The following is a 13,892-nucleotide window of genomic DNA, read 5'->3' on the forward strand; positions in this document are numbered from 1 at the left end:
GACAAAGTCAATGGACGTACATATTATTGAAGATAAGGTACGACTGAAGGGGGTAGGCGACTTATTGGAAACCTGTACAGATTTAGATTAAAGTGCGGGTTGCGGACGGAGGATCAGGGTGGAATGTGATAGGCAGAAGGGTAAGACAGGGCTACCTTTTATCGCTGGTGATTTGACTATCGCTAGTATATGTGACGTGGTGGATAATGTAAAGGAAGTACTTGAAGCATTGACGGTCGGTATGGAAGAAGGTGGGGAACTACTAAAGTGAGATAGAGTTGCAAATGGCCTTCCGTTAGCTCCAATCTGTCAAGCCATTGTGGTCGCTGTTGAGTGCATGTCAGAAAACTAGTGTGGTAGGTATGCAATGAGAATTAATTTTAAGAAAAACAAGATAACGAACTTCTTAAGAAATCGTATGACTAGGTTAATTACAGTAGGGGGGCATACACTAAAACTAGTAAAAGGCTTCATTTATTCGGGAAGTGGTTTGGAAAAGAGACGTTATAGTGATGAGAGGTTTAGGAAAATTAATGCATAAAAGGACAAAGCATTAGCCAAGGAGGAGGCGTTGACGACGCCATGGACCGTGAGCAAAGACGAAAAGAGAAGACTGCAGGCAACTTTGATATAGAGGGCATCATTGTTGAATGGTCCCAAAATGTTGTTGATGAGGATAGATTGGAGACTTTAACGATGTGGACGAGTAGATGATTAGAGAAAATGCAATGAAGGAAAGGAATTAAAACTAAGTTTTAAGCATCACAAGAGAAAAGATGGTTTTGAGAAATTAAAAGACAGCAGTAAAAGTGGAAGGACAATGAGGGACAAAGGGATGTTCGAGACTAATAGAGGTGACAATATTGGGCAAGAGGAAGGAGGAAAGAATGGAAATAAGAAGAAAGTACTCGAAGGTGAAGAATGGTATACTGTAAATCGAAAGGCATTTATGTTAAGAAGTGCTTTGGAAGTGCTAATTTAATAAGGCATTCACGATTATGAACAAATAGTGGGAGTTTTCTTTTTTGAATATTATGTAGTACATCGAAACCGCTCGTGGTTTGAAAAAGTATTTAGTGAAAAAGGGCAATCACGCCTGAAACTAAGAAATTTGTTAACATATTCACGATACCGCGTAACGATTTTGCTGTGTCCATCAATAACCTACTTCTGATCGATGGACTACTGTTCTAACTAACAGGAATCATTGCCCAATGGTTAACTATTTATTTCTATATTAAATCTATCGAGTGAATATGAGGTGGTGACAATTTAATTTCGCATTGCATTTATTGTTCTTTAGGTAAATTATACATTTATAACATTTTTGACACGCAATTCGAGGGTTCGAGTTTACTTCACCAGACCAAAAATAACTCAAAGAATTTTTTCTCAAAGACAAACACTAGCATGAAAATAATTGGGTACACATCATGAATTTACGACGCCCTCGAATCGATGAGTTCATTTGATTAATTTTAGTGATTCATATATGTGTTGAAATTCCGTATCAGACGACAAAGTGATGGTTTAAACAGTAATAATTTTCGAATTCTGCCTATAAACACGCATTAAGGTAACGAGAAAGCAAGGTATGGGGCATAAAAAACTAGTAATTCTGCATAGGACTATCCTAATGTTTTAAATTCCAAGTTCCTTTCCCCCTGTAGTCATTAGCTTAGTAGAAATCAGCGTGACCGCCGGCGAGCAGACCGGTCGACTGGTGAAGAAACATATACTCGTATTGTATGATGTTCAATGCTCTCGTTACAAATTCTTGTATGCTGCACACATTATCAAAGTCAAATTTATCATTACAACCCTGTGCTGAGGGAACAAAGTCCAGCATCTACTGTCTTCATATGTGTACACAGACTTCTTATACGGTAAAAACCTGCCAAAAACGTGAGTTTTTTGAGCGTCTAATGTGTCGGGTTGCAAGGAACAACTTCGAGCTTTCTCGACCCTGCGGTCGACTACTCAGACCTACCACATTCTCTGTATTAGACACATAAAACCCATTTGAATCAGTAAACATTGGTAGTAGCTGGTTCAATGGGTACAAATTCACGGTGCACAGAAAATGTATGTTTCGCCTTCCAATTGTCGTACCGTGCACCGATTTTGTACCCAATGACTGTTGAGAAAAAAGGAAATGGAAGGAAAAATTGAAATGAATGAAGATGAACGGCTCACGTCATAAATAATTATGTGAAAAATAATCAATGATATTAAAACTGGAGGAAATGGCTGTATCCTATGTGAATATTTCACATCCTGCGCGATTCACCATTCATTTTAAACTTTGACCCCTTCCAATTAAAAATTATGCTTGCTATAAATATTGCTATAATAAAAACTCTGACACCAAAAGAAAGATGTCATAGTTGATATTCATGAAATGGTGGTTAAACCATTGCCTGTCCTCTTTTCCCGAGCAGATTCAACAAAAAACCTTTTAGTCCCAAAAAATAAAATATAGATATAGATCGAAATAGATTAATATTACACATGAACTATAGTATCACTATATTACGTATATTTAGCAATTTCCTCGATTGTTACCCTTAAAAAGGCCGAGTACACCAGCTATTAAACTAACAAACAATGGCTTCATACATTAATGAATATGTTATCTAATGGTGTCCAGCCATGAATCACATACCTAATGCCATAAATTAAAATATTGCAACAAGCAACTTCTGCATACCAGGGGAAGAATATAATCGCAACAAATATTCCAAAACTGTAATTCTCCGAGGTTGATTGATTCTTCTCTGTGCTACCAGTATTTCCTCCATATACCGAAAGTAAGATGCCATGAACTCGTATCTTGGAGTTCTGTTTTCTCTCTTGAGCTCAGGTACCCGAAAGCAAAGGAAAACTCGGCACACCTTTAACCGTGACCTCTTCTCCCATAATTGGTCTTCAGTTCTGAGTTTCGCTATCATAAACTTAAAAATATTCCTCCTGTCGACGCATAAAAGCCGATCTCTCAAACAAAATATGCACTTATTGAGAGTTACACTAAGAAATCTATACCTATTGATGTATGCATATTGGTTGCAATTTAAAAATGAATTGTCGACCCATGCTAACTTCCAAATATTATCTCAGGATGTAATAATTCATGTTCCGCATTATTTGGCCCATCATCTGCCAGTACATTACTATTAATCACAAGGAACTGAAATCGGATTTACACGCAAATTTTTCGGCAGGTGCAATGAACGATGGAGATATATTGTTGCAACTTTTAAAACTTCAACCTTATTTTAATCGCTTGAGTTTACCATAGTCAAAATATTTGGTGCGTTACATTCTTAGTTTTACATTTTGACCATGACAGCGATTTTGGACAGCCCCATGCCGTTTCTCCACTCCCCAATAAGAATATAGTGCCAACAGAATTAGGTTAAAAGTTTGAATCCTCGAAAAGAGGATTAAAGAAAGGAATTTGGGTGGGGAGGGGGAGAAAGAAAATCGACCGGAGAGCGAAAGGTTGCCCAAAGCATCGAGCACGGCAGGTGTTATTTTAATCGCACAAGCCTTATAATGCACGCGATCGGCAGCGAAAGCGATCGATGCCCGGACCGTCGCGAAATCTTCGGACGAACGTAAATACCATTATCAAAACAAAATTGATAACGATCGAGGTACGTCCCGCCACGTGGGGGAGAGGAGCCACTGGGGCACGCAGGGTGTGACGTAAGCGCGCCGTCGGGAAACATAAGTCGCGGGCATGGGAGAGGGGGATGGGGTGGGGGTGGAGACTAACAGCTCCCGAAGCGAAATCTCTCATTACTTTCCAAATAATTTTCTTCCGTCCGCCCAAACGCTCCCTCAAACCCCACCCCATCACCGCGACTCTTCCGACGCAAGCCTTACTCCTCGTAATGGTCCTGAATGGGCGAACCGTGAAATCCTAGGGGCCATTTGTGGGGCAAGGGGACGCGAGGGAGGGAGGACGGTGGATGGTCCCGTAATGCTCGCAATACCTCCCCCGATCCACCCGCGGACCCATCGCCTCCTCTCATCCACACCTACAAACGCCCTCACCTCTTCCCCCCCCCCCTGCCACTACACCTATCTCAAACTTCAACCCCCCCCCTTTCCCTCCCGACACACGGTACTCTCACACTTCCCCTTTTCGTCCACCTACCGCCGGGTCCACACCTCCCTCCCTCTTCCCCCCCTCTTCTTTGCCCCCTCGGCTCTCCTCGACCCGTGGTCCGGGTCGGAGCCACCGCAAACATACCGATTCTAGAGCCGGCAGTAAATCGCAACCAATGGCGTAGGTGGCGGCCATGCTGGACGGTTGGAATTGCTATGGAAAGCGTTATGCGGGCCGAAATGTGCGGAGATGGGTATGAGAGAGGGTGGGGAGGGGGTGGTTAGAGGTGTGGCGAGGGTGTGGGTTCGGCTCAGGGAGAGAAAGGTGAAGGAGTGGACACGGTGGTGGAGAGAAGAACTGAAAGGCGGGGGGGGGGAGAGGGGGGGGGGAGCGATTTGAAGAAAGACGGCACACGGCCTGAGAGCCGTTTTTACAGCCCACTTCTCATTTGGGGAAATATTTCCCGTCTGCACACACACACACACACACACACACACAGCATATCCGGTTAAACTCCAGCGGAAAGGCACGATTACGTTGATAAGAGGATGCCACAACATATGGCGACCCTTTGATTTATTTGCCAATGCCCAACCTCCCATTCCCACCTCCACGCCGTGAGCGACTGGCTTCCTGGTTTAAAACTCTGCTTATGACTTATCAATACTCGTGGAGTGACACACCATGGCTGCTCAAGCGCCACGAAAATGCGAACGCAGCAGCGAACGGCGGAAAAAGCCTGCACTGACAATAGTCACTCCAGGGGACGACGCACGAGTGCGGGTTGGCCACTCGCATCATTGACGTTGCGTTGGTAATCGAGGAGAGCGAAGGATAGGGTGGGGGAGGGGAGGAGGTCGGAGTGCTGAGAAACTAGGGCAAATACGTAGGTGTAACGCAGAATTAGAGAGAAACCTGGCGTGGGAGTTGGAAGAGTGTCATCAACGAAATGCGCCTAGGTGTGGTGGTGACTTAGCGCCTCTTCCGGCTCCACGCATGGCAATAATGGTCGTCGAAAGGTTGAAATGTTGGTCTTCCAGGCCCGAGGAACGAACGCGTTGCAACTGAGCGCTACACGGTGCTAACGGAAAGATTGTTTTTAAGGAGGTTGCCTCGAGATGCAAAGTAGTACATGACATGTAGAAAAAATTCCCTCTATTTGTAGCTCTGAGTGTCCCTTATCAAAGGTTGGCGATAAAACAGGGTCTATCCGTGCTAATGTTCACACAATTCGACATTGGAAGAAATCCAACATTTTATTCATGCTTATACGGAGGTGGAAGACTACCGACAGAAGGTCTGTGGATTGATGGTGAAGAAATACATACCATTCTCACGTAAAACTGACATAATGTGTTAAATTACGTGAGAATTGTAGTAGTTTCATCATATCAGCACTTTTTCGCATTTTAAAAATATTTATTGCATTGATTAATTTGTGGAGAGAAACCTCCTCTTCCCTCTTCCTCGTTTATCCGACATTCTCTCCTCTATCATTGCCCTCAAAAGTCAATTTTCAATCAATGTGCTCTTCAACCACTTTTACAGTGTCCTTCGAATTACTCGCAGCAGGCTTCTCTCTTCCCCCTTCCCACTCGTGACTTCCTACTTCCTTTTCCACATCCGCATCTGAATATCCTCCAATGCATCTCCGATTATACCCTTGTCTCAATGACCAAGTTTCAGCCACACAAAAATACTTGTACCCGGAGGATTTTAAATTAAGATTGAGTTTCAATTCCTACAACGATATCAATGTCCCTTTCAACACACAATGAAACAATGATTATGAAATGGAAACGTGATGACTGTGAGAAAAAGGATAAGCAAAAATGGGTGATTGAGTAAGTTCTGCCTTTCTTATTTGAGTGAGTTTTCAATAGAAAATCAAAGCTTCCACCCACTTTAATATCCATAGATCCATTTATTTTGGTTTATAGCGCTGGGCTTAGTTTGAGGTACTTTTATAAACATGAGAGAATAGCTAGGAAAGTTCTTACGCTGAATGTAATTTAATTACATGGCGTTGAGTTCGGATTGGTCATCAGATGCTCAGGATCTGGGAGAGGAATTCAGAATTTTAATTAGGCCCCGGTCGTAAGTACATATGCAGGAGCGTAGGTGCCAATGGGGCGGATTGAATGAACTACTTGCCTGCATCCCGTCACTTGATTTTCTTTCACATAGAATTACAACAGAATTTCAATCAGTGTACGCTATCATATAAGCAGTAATCGTTTGGTTGGCTACAAAACTTCAGAAGGATTGACTTTCATTTCTTTTATCGACTTACTGCAGTAATATATGAATTGCCAAGAAATTATTCAACTAAGCATTCAAACATTTGAGAATTAGTCGGTCTTTTATTTTTTTATTATTTATTTAGCCTTAGTCCGAAAACAGCACATTTTGGCCCTTTACATCGGAATATTAACAGTGATAACAGTGGACACGATTACGAACACCCAAGCCCTAGGTGGAAAAAAACCCACCCAGGCAGGGATCGAACCCGCGACCCTTGAATTGGCAGATGAGGGCGTTACCCCGCCGCCACCGGAGCCAATGGTCTTGTACCTATGGTAGATATTTCGACGGAAAAGTTAAAAAAAAATGCGATAAAAATTTCTGGAATGTCGTATTTTCATTGGAGTCATATAATACTTCACCATTTTTCTTAACTACGAAGATTATATTTATTTATTATTGTGTTTCAAACAGAAAATGGTGATTCTATATGTACGATTACTATTATGATTCATTTCTCTGCCTATGTTGTATTTAAACCAATCATGGATCTCTCACTTACAAGATACAGATGAGCGCATAGACCTCCTATAGTATACGAATAAAAAGTGTCAGATTTTGTCCCTATGATTAATATTTTCGAAAGAACACAGCTATATTTCGCATAATGGCGGTAATTCTTAAAACACAAAATTACATCGTCATACCAGCACATTATTTAACCTGTGCATTGGTTGAGGAGGGGAGGTGTTGTGACATAATTTAGCGTTAGACTTAATTCCTTAAAAATAAAAATGGAGTGAATAAGGAAAAAATAATTTCTCTGATTAATTTCTCATCATATTATTTTGGGCCGTATTAGGTGAACATTTTTGTGTTGAGTGACATAACTTATAAAAGATACCACTAGAATCATTTCGTAAAGAACGACGCCTGGAAATTCAAATGAATGAGGAAGACTATTAGTGAATGAAACAAACTGAAAAGGCCCCGTAGATGATTCAGATTAAGATGCACTAAACATTGCTAGAAATGAAACAAGAAAAATCTTTACTTTTGGTTGACACGAAAACATACAACTATCGCAGGTGTTAGAGACTGATAGGTATACATTAGCGAATACAAATGACAAAAATAATGACGGCATAAATCTTAAAAAAATGAAAATAAAAAAATAGGCCTTGTATTTGTTTGTAGATTGCGGAAAATCTCTGAAATGGAAGACACACTTGTGGCCTTATAAAAAATAATATGTAATCACAGATCAGGGATTGGGGCAATATTCATTTATTTTTGTCAAACAACATTTCGCACAGACTCTTTTAAAAAATGTATCGTAGCAGTACTCACAACCAAGCACGTCTAAATATCTTCCCATGACCAAATACATATAATACAAATCTTGATTTATTGTTCACACAAGTTCTTACAAAAAACGCTTTTTGGGTCAATTACTTGCCAGTTGATAAGAAATAGTGAGGTAATTTAAGGAAATGTATCTTTTAATTTTTTCAAATTTCGCTACCCTCAAAATTTTCATTCGTACATTCTTTGGCGTCATTAACCACTTTTCAACTAATACTCTTTCCATCTCTTCTTTACTTAACCTAAATAATACCATAGCATCACATCCTCCAACTTCCTGATTACTCTAAGCGTCTGTTCAAATTCATTTTTCTCTTACTTTTTGAAAATCCCCATTATAATTTCCTCTCTTCTTCGAACATAAATTAACACATCTATTTTCTTTTCTCCTCTTTCCGGCTTACTATTTCGACCTTCTCCGGACCAGCAAGTAAAATATTTCCCTTACTTTTTCCCAGCTCATCCGCTGTTGTAATAGATTATGGCCTTCAACCACGCAACGATAATTTGTCATTGCAAAATATTAAAGAGTGCATAAAAGACACAAATTGGCAACAGTAACAATGGCAGTCAATCTACAGAAAATTTTTAAAATTATTATATAAGGAAGAAAATTACTGGGATTAAATATGATTAATTTGATTTGAATTCATGGACGGAAGACCAGAAAAACACAAGTGTGGCGGGGCAGCAATAAAAACTCAAAATAGAAACAGGGAATCGGTACTGAATAAATACCGATTGAACCATGATATTGGTTGGGAGACAAAGGAATTAATTGGCAATTCAAATTATTAAATGAATTTATCGAAAGTAACCCGATGGTTGGAGATTAAGTTCATTTACAATACATAAAATAATAAAGGGTACATAGAATAATGTGGACTTAAAAAATCATGAAAATTATACGTAAAATATTATAGACAGATGAATAATTAAATTATTATGAATCAGGCTCCAAACAGTATTTTATGCCAAACAATAACAAGTGGGCTCTTCATTTGTACTGAAAAATGTAATTAGAAAAATTTTGGGATGCTATAAAATATTGATTTATGAAAAATTTTCGACGCTCTACTTTACCTTGGGCAACTTACGATAGGAATAGCTAATAAAACATATATTAATGCAAGGTTCAATAATGTAGACTATTCAAGGTATGTTTTTCACACTGAATTGAATGAATGCATCTTCTAAGTACTTACACAATAACAGTTTACCTTTTATAGGACTCATTTTTATGGCATTGACTTTAAAATAGGTTAAAACTTGTAATTTTAATCGTGTCTATGCCGCAAACCAAGGACAAGAATTTAAGAGATAAAAGATTATACCAACACTAAACGAAAATATTTCTTTTTCCTAATCAGCCCGTCTGGCGTCTAGAAAATCATCGATTGTAATTACATTATTTACAATTATAATTGCGACGCAAAATTATAAAAATGTAGAATAAAAGTCTTGGAGGTAAGAAGAATATAATACGTTTAATCATTACTATGAGGAGCATGCACTCTGCGTAGAAGAGCCTGGATTTAGGTCATTCTATATTATTTAATCGCTCTACTCTATCCTTCCTACATAGCGATTCTACTCTAATCAATTCACCCAACAGAACTGAGCCAGCGAGATCTTTCCTGCATGTCTATAATCAGTGTATCCAATCGATATTCTTTCGCTACGTGCTGATGATTTTCTCCCCAGTTCTTATTATATTGATGTATATTATTTTTTTATTCACTGACTTTCATATTTTATGTTTATATAAGGAATAACTAATGTGATTTGCCGATAAACAAGTTATAATTCAAGATACCATGCCACAGACATCAACCCTAAGGTCGGATGCATTTGATAGGTGAGGATAGAGCTCACCTACTAAGTCTAACGGCATGTGAAATTCACACATCAGGGCAATTCCTATTCCTGTGATGCCTATGGCTTCCCAGTACGATCTTGTACCGGAAAAATGACATCGTTTGGGTGAAGCTGAGGGTGCCCAGAGGCATAATGCGGAATCGAACCCGGGCCCTCCGGTCCGTAGCCTCGCGTTCTAAGTTCTGGAACATCGCGCCCCCTATTAAACAAGATATAGAAGATAACTTGCGAATAAGATACAAAGACTATATCAACTGATTCACACAAAAACATATAGTTCAGTACAGATCAAAGTTGTAGCACAATAACAAACAAACAAATAGCCACAAAACAAATAAAGTTAAAGATTACTGAGGACATGTGGATGGATGAGGACATCCTTGAAAAGTAAAACAAGAAGAAAAACTAAAAAAATTGCATACATTAATGGCAGTTCTCACAATACTATATGGATCAGAATGTTGCGCGAAGGCAGAAGTGGATCTAAAAACAAATGGAAATACCGGAAATGAAATTCCTCCGTTCAGTAAATGTCTGTGCCAAAGCAGGTAAAGGGCCATAGAAGAGCTATATGTTCAATTCATGCCACAAAATAATGAAGAGTACAAAGCTATATGGGAAGAGCATGTGATGCGGATGTCCAGGAAGAGATTTATAAATAAATCTATGTAATGTAAGCTATCGGAAAAGAGAGGAATCGGAAGGGCAAGGACCAGATGATGAAAGTAAAGCCGGAGCAGGCATAGAGCCTGATCCTGGTAGGAAGAGGGAGATTAAAAAAAACTTAGATTTTAACTTTCAGAACGTTTTGTTTCGATAAAATTAAATCGATAAGAAAATCAAAATTAGTGTTAGTATTTTGGAATGATTTAAACGGTCATATAAATAGAGTCAGACGTCATCAAAGAATCAAACAAAACTGATCGGAAAAAATAATAATTCTGTTACTGAAAATATAGTAATAGACTGAAGGAATATCAGAAAAAATAGTGGGAAACCAATAATTGTGAAACCAAAGGAATGAGTATGCTAAGATGTGCGGAAACAGAGTTAATAACGGTGATGCTGAAAGTTGGGTCAGAGACTGAAAAAAAATTAAGAAAAAATATATAACTGTTAGGGTGTCGCTATAAAAAGAAATGAAAAAGTGTAAATGTAGTGGCTAAAATTTTAGAGCTTGAATTAGAAGATTAACAAGAAACGAACGCCTAATAAAGGCGAAAGATTGTTTCTATAGAGAAGTAATGTGGTGAGAAGATTGGCCTTCATGGGAAAGCATTGCATAGCCGAAATAAACGCAGTAGATCTGATTGGTATTGGGAAATGCTTAATTCGTCATGCAATGTATGTTTTCCTCGTATCGATGGCTTTGAAGAACTAACTCGAGGAAAATGCGATAATTTCAAATTGAATAGATATTGCGGCGGATGGATGATAAAAAATCTGGATTGGTTTTTAAAAAATAAGGACGGAGAAGAACCACGGGGATTTAAAAAATAGAGAGTCTAAATGAAATATGCGAAGAACTCCAAGGCTGATAGGTGAGTGCTGAGGTGACCTCGAACTAAGGCCTGTGGTGGGTATATTTAGGGAAGTAATTAGAGAGAGAGTTTCGTCCCCTGAACCTCGCTTAATATCCAAAAATAAAGCTCCGGTACCCAGAAAGTCATATACCATAGCTTGGACAAGGCATTATCAAAAAGATTTGGACTCGAGACCCTTCGGTCAGAGCGCACCACGTAGCACACCGGTTTCATGTAAGTGATTTAAACGATCGCAAAGAAGTCAGGATTCATTATTGTAATTGTGCAAACTTACCTAAATATTCTATAGCACGAGCATCATCTCATGAGTTCACTCAAACGCCTTTTTACCTTTTAACTTGTTCGATCCACGAAAAAAAGCTATTAGTTAACTGCTTATTAATTATAATCGCATTGCTAACGTAATCAAAGTTACTTTGACATTCAAAAATTCTGAAGCATTCATTCCATATTTACCCAACCATCGATTATTGAATGTGAATATTAACATGTCCTACGAGCTTCGCAAAAGAAAAAATATATAAAACGTTAACGTTCCTATGAACTAATCTTTTCTGAAAGCTACTTTTGTGATCAGCATATTCTAAATTTGGGTGGTACAGGCGAGCTGTCGTATTAAAATGAATATAATAGTGGCAAAATATAACGCAAGCCTAATGAATGCTAAGCCCCCACTTTCAGTCTTTTGACTCCCTGGAGAGAAATGTACGCATCATTTTTGTGTCGTTTCGTTGCAAACGAAAAAATCTTGGTTTGAGGTTATTAAAACCAATTCATATTCCATTTTGCTATTTAGTTTTCCTTGTTCGATTGCGAGAGGAAGTGAGCGACAAATTTAAAACTAATTTGAAAGGGCAATAAAAAACGCAAATATTATAATGAGAGTATATATTTTGTACTACCCAATTTATCATGATTGAGGTATTTTGGTATAGGTTACAATGGTTAGTTTATTTTAAAGCATCATGATTTCTTCGAGGAAACATGGTATCTGAAGTGAAACAATTTATTGAAATCTGCTTCGAAATGTAGCTATAAACATATTCTGATAATTTTACTATACCTCATCTTCTAGCATTTGCAAGTCCTTAATAGTAATTTTTCATATAGCATTCTGCTGTGTATGCGAATTTAGTGCATTCACATAAAATATTCTGATGAGGGTAAATTAACAGTGAACGAATTTCAGCAAAAAGAGAAAGAAATATAATTTGACAGAGTGACACCAATTAAGGAATAACTTAGAATTATGCTGATTGATCGCATTATAGTGTGAAAAACAAAAATAATAATGGATTTTTTTTTCAATTTTCTATCGGCTTTGGAATATATTGGAATTTACAACTAAGTTCAGAACGAAGAGGCATTTAGGGAAGGTGCTAGTGTGATGGAGTTTTTAGTATAATTCCTCTGAAGTGAAGGTAAGAATCAAGCATAGAGTGCTGCTTGGTTTAATGCGAATATCGAATAGAACTGATAGTCTCTTGTTTTGCCGTAACATTAAATTTCAAGCTATCGATAGCGAACCTTCATCGATAGTGCAACATGAGGGCAGCAGGAGACGATTTTGTGAGACAAAAAAATCAGGGAATAGAAAAAGTTTACCATCGCTATGTTTTTAAAGAGGATTGGCATTGGCGCAAGTATACTTATACACAGTAAATGTTGGGATACACATGTTTTTGCTATCGGGATTCAATTCATAATCATGGAATTAATAAATGTTCCTAGCTTTTTACAATATCTATATCTCTATATTTTATTTGTTTATCTATATCTGTAATATAGTGAATTGATCCTGGCGCATATTATGCACCATTTTACTATCATTGCAGGCATTTAGGTCTCCTAAAAAGGTAGAGGAATAATTGCTTTTAGAAAAGACCATTTTATTGTCCCATTACCTAAAAAAGTGGGTTGATAAATACAAACACTTTTAAGTTTCAAAAATCATATGCTCCTAATCATGAGTTATACTGCATAATCTTATCTAATAACTTAAACATTCATAACGTTTGTTTTATTTCCCTAAACATCATTAACAAGTAATACCTACGAAACTATTAAATAGTCATAAATGGTAACAAGTTTATCGTAAACTATCAAGTTGTAAGTGTGAAATGAACCTTTAGAAAAAAAATACAGATTTAGCGAATAAAATAGTATCTCATAACCAAATTTCCCATTAGCTATGGCAACTTCTTTAGTTAATTTACTCATCATATTCATTATTAATAATAACAGATAAAGGTGAACATATATATTTTAAGCTGAAACTATGGTACATTGATAAATTTGGTATGGTACAACATGCATTGAATTATTAACTAGGAGAGCTTATTACGTGTATCGCCTCATTGGATTTTCAATCAATACCTATAATTTAAAACGCCTTGGAAGTAAGCAGTGAAAATCATGACAGGGAAACTCATTATTAAATATCAAGTACTGGAAAAACCTTTTTAATTTTGCGCGTATATATTACTCACTTTCACAACATAACCGTTTCGTTTTTTCATAGATATTTATTCGGATTTCACAATGCAGAAATCATTTTCCCACAATCCATTCGAAATATCACGCGGGAAAATGCACGTAGCAGATGCATTTGGCAACAATAGACGAGCTGAATCTGAATCATTAAAGCCTGAAGTCACACTTAGTAAAAATTGTTAAAACTTGTATGGCAAAAATAACGTAACCCAACTTTAAGTTAACTTTTCCTAATCTTGACGTTCGTACTGGAG

Source organism: Hetaerina americana, unplaced genomic scaffold, assembly GCF_022747635.1.
Source record: "Hetaerina americana unplaced genomic scaffold, ioHetAmer1.1.p SCAF_3, whole genome shotgun sequence".
In the NCBI taxonomy this organism is placed as follows: Eukaryota; Metazoa; Arthropoda; class Insecta; order Odonata; family Calopterygidae; genus Hetaerina; species Hetaerina americana.